This window comes from Rutidosis leptorrhynchoides, chromosome 2 (assembly GCF_046630445.1).
Source record: "Rutidosis leptorrhynchoides isolate AG116_Rl617_1_P2 chromosome 2, CSIRO_AGI_Rlap_v1, whole genome shotgun sequence".
Classification (NCBI taxonomy): domain Eukaryota; kingdom Viridiplantae; phylum Streptophyta; class Magnoliopsida; order Asterales; family Asteraceae; genus Rutidosis; species Rutidosis leptorrhynchoides.
In genome coordinates, this window is record NC_092334.1 from 249289197 (window position 1) to 249293325 (window position 4129).

Here is a 4129-nt window from a genome sequence, read left to right on the forward strand (position 1 = left end):
CGCGTGGAACATGTACTAAAGTTTGAATATAGAGTATCAGTGGTGGACAATTTAGTTATTTTTAGTAGTAATAAATTGTCGAACAATAGTTTGCTTAATTATGGAAATGTCAAACATTATTAATATTAATATAAATATAACTACAAATACTAAATCTTTAACGTTTTACAATATAATTATTTCTCTTGAGAGATGTAGTTTTCATTTCTGATTGATTTTAATTAAATATTATTATAAGTTGATATTCAATCATCGAGGAGTAATCTTGAGTATTCCTAATAATTTGAGACTAGATACAAACTTTGACTAAAAACAATACTACAACTGCTTATTTCTTTCGCTATATATACATCATGGAACTCCATCCTATACTACTTTATCAAATATCATATCATATTCATCTCTCTCAAGTCTCTAAACTAATTAATTAATCCCTTCACTTCACAAAATAAAACCATGATGCAAACCGGTGCTAAACTTCCGGCGAACAACAACCTTAATTTAAAACTCAGCTCCGGTGGTTGTACTAATAATAATTATTATGGGTCACTTTTGAATCATTCAGGAAGAAATTGTTATACAAAAACCACTATGAAAAACACCACCTTATCAACTACCAGCCAACACCTCTTTAATCTTAATAAAATACTAGGTGCAGAACCTCATGTGATCTTAACCGAAACCAAAGAAGAAAGTTCGGATCATGAGTTGATGGATAATAAAGGAAAAAGTCTTATAGAAGCGTTGAACTTGCCTCGGATTTGGTCCGAAAACAAGGAGGTCGAGGAGATGTCGCCACGTCATCTTAATCGTTTAAGACGGTTGCTATCGAAGAACGGGATTGAGTATTCTCCTAGGAATAGTTTAGCAGCCCGGTGGAAAGAGTATCATGGAAGCAACAATTGGTCCGGGTTACTTGACCCGCTTGATGAGAATCTTCGACGAGAGATGATTTGATACGGCGAGTTTATTCAAGCGGCTTACCATTGTTTTCACTCGGACCCTGCCATGTCAGCGGATGAAGATCCGACACCACGCCACGTGGCTTTGCCTGATAGGTCTTATAAGGTGACCAAGAATCTTTATGCGACTGCGTCTGTAGGGTTGCCGAAGTGGGTGGATAAGTTTGCTCTTGGGCTTGATTGGATGAGCCAACGGACTAGTTGTATTGGGTACGTAGCGGTTTGTGATGATCAAAGAGAGATATCACGTATGGGACGGAGGGATATTGTAATATGCCTCCGTGGAACTGCCACGTGTCTTGAATGGGCTGAAAATATGAGGGACTTGCTGGTTCAAGTCCCTCAGCACAAAAACCAGCATAATAACCATAGTTATGGGCAATCAAAGGTTGAGTGTGGTTTTTTAAGCTTGTATAAAACCGCGGGATCTCATGTTCCAAGTTTGGCTGAGTCAGTGGTCGAAGAAATTAAACGATTAACGGAGTTATACAAAGGAGAAACTCTTAGCATTACTGTCACAGGGCATAGCCTTGGTGCGGCACTAGCTCTTTTGGTGGCTGATGACTTGAGCACTTGCGCGAAAGGCATGCCACCAATAGGAGTTTATACCTTCGGTGGGCCTCGTGTTGGAAACCGTGGTTTCGCTAGACGTTTAAGTTCCCAAAATGTCAAAGTACTACGAATCGTGAATTCTCAAGATTTGATCACACGGGTCCCGGGGATGTTTGTTAGTGAGGAACTCGATAAAAGGCTACGAGAGTCAACGGTTGCTAATAAAGTACTTAACATGCTCGATAACAACATGCCATGGGCGTATGCACATGTTGGGACGGAACTTAAAGTCGACTCTAAAAGCTCTCCGTACCTTAAACCGGATGCTGATGTGGCATGTTGTCATGACTTGGAAGCATATTTGCATTTAGTGGATGGTTTTTTGGGATCAGATTGTCCATTTAGGGCAAACGCCAAGAGAAGCTTGGTGAAATTGCTCCATGAACAAACCTCTAATATGAAAAAGTTGTATACAACTAAAGCATCTGAGTTGAGGTTGAGTTTTAAAAGAAAAATGCAACTGCCTACTTGTTTGCCTAGCCCTTCCCAGTAGAACTTAACAAAAATTAAGCTTGTACATTGTATGGTGATTAATTAATTAATTTATTCTTGTCTTAAGAAGTATGCATCTTTTATTAATTTTTATGTGTATATATACTGCAATGCTTCTTACAAACACTCACCACATCTCACAATCACAACGTGATTGACAAAAAGTGAATCCTTGCGAATAACACTTACCACTTTGCACCGAGTGGTCGACAAAAAGTGCAACCTCATGCCCGGATATCACTCGCCACAACACTCGCAATCAAACAACTTATATATATGCACATATAAATACTCCACACGGCTCTATTGAGTCGAAAACAATTGTCGATGTATTGGCGAATTGACTGACTCTTAGAGCCTAAATTAAATTTCAGACATGATTTAAAACCCATAAAAATTTGATTCTACCATTTTCATGGCGTCTATTATTATTTTTATTTTAGTATATTTATTTAAAAAAAACTGTTTCTACTTAAAGCCGGAGATCCTCTCGGAAGCAATCTCTTTATCCGTCGAATAAAGAGATGGATGACTTTCTCTACTCTTGAGAGTGTTTCACTCTGGGTGGAGAAATGACTTGTTTTTATTCTCAGATAAGGGAAGGATTGTCTACATCTCACCTCCCCCATACACCACTCATGTGGTATTGGGTTTTGTTGTTGTATATAAATACTCCACTCACATTGATTAACTTGATGAGTCTAACACGAGCTAGTGCTTCACAATCAATCCGAAAGCAATTCACCTCAAGAGTGAAATGGAGCTAGGAAGCAACTACAACAAGTTTGGGCCTTGACTTGAGCTTGGATGGTCACCTTCTTCACCAATTCAAGCTCCCTATCACTACACTTAACTTTCGCTCACTAGGAAGTGTTTTTCTTTAAGTAGAAATGACAAGATGAGTTCCCAAATCTGATCCAAAACAGCCACAACTCGGCCATACAAAATTGCATTTTAGTCCCCAACTTTTTAATTTATTTACAAAACAGTCCACCAGAATCAGACAAGAGTTGCGATGAGACAAATCTGGTCGCGACGCGACCTATGATCAGTAACAAGGTCACGAGTTGTTACAGTCTCCCCCACTTGGACCGGATCGCTGTAGTGACCCGAACTTTTCCATGTTTATATATATTAAATAAAGTTGATATTTACATGATTAAATGTTTCCAACATGTTAAGCAATCAAACTTGTTAAGACTTGATTAATTGAAATAGGTTTCATGTAGACAATTGACCACCCAAGTTAACCGGCAATTCACGATCGTTAAAACTTGTAAAAACTATATGATGATATATATATGGATATGTATATAGCTAACATGATATTATGAAAAGTAAGTATCTCACTAGGTATATTAACAATGAGTTATATACATAAAATGAGACTATTGAATTATGAAACTAGAAACGATATATATAACGATTATCGTTATAGCAACGCCTTACTAAATACATATGTATCATATTATGATATATTCATTGTTGGTGATTTGTGTCACCAATATGATTTAAGTGTAATGGGATTAATTTGTTAACCAAAATAACCTTGATAAATATCGAACAAGTTTGGGAAAGTGTGGAGTGCACACTTGTTTAAACTTATCTTGATTATGATGGGGGTTCGGGGGCAGCGCCCCTAATAGTAGGGTCCAAGGGGTGGCAACCCCTGGCGGGGTCCAAGGGGCAAAGCCCCTGGCTGGGATCGAGCTGCCAGGTCAGCTCAGAATTTTTTTTGTTTGGGTTAATATCGCTTTATTAAAAATGTGTTAAAATTTGATTTAAAGCTTTCAACAACATTAAATGAGATCGTTAACTTAAAGCTTTCAAAAACAACACTTACATGTAACGACTAACGATGACTTAACGACTCAGTTAAAATGAATATACATGTAGTGTATTAAGATGTATTATTACACTTTTGAAAGACTTCAAGACACATATCAAAGTAATTCTACTTAGCAAAAATGCTTACAATTACATTTCCATTCATTTTCATCAACAATTCTACTCGTAGTCATTCAGTATTCGTATTCGTATTATACACAGCTTCTAGACGTACT

General features: G+C 37.4%; 1 pseudogene; it reads left to right on the plus strand.

Annotated features, from left to right (window-relative positions):
* Window positions 1-456: 456 nt before the first annotated feature.
* On the plus strand, window positions 457-2067 carry LOC139888639 (phospholipase A1-Ibeta2, chloroplastic-like; annotated as a pseudogene).
* Window positions 2068-4129: the final 2062 nt, after the last annotated feature.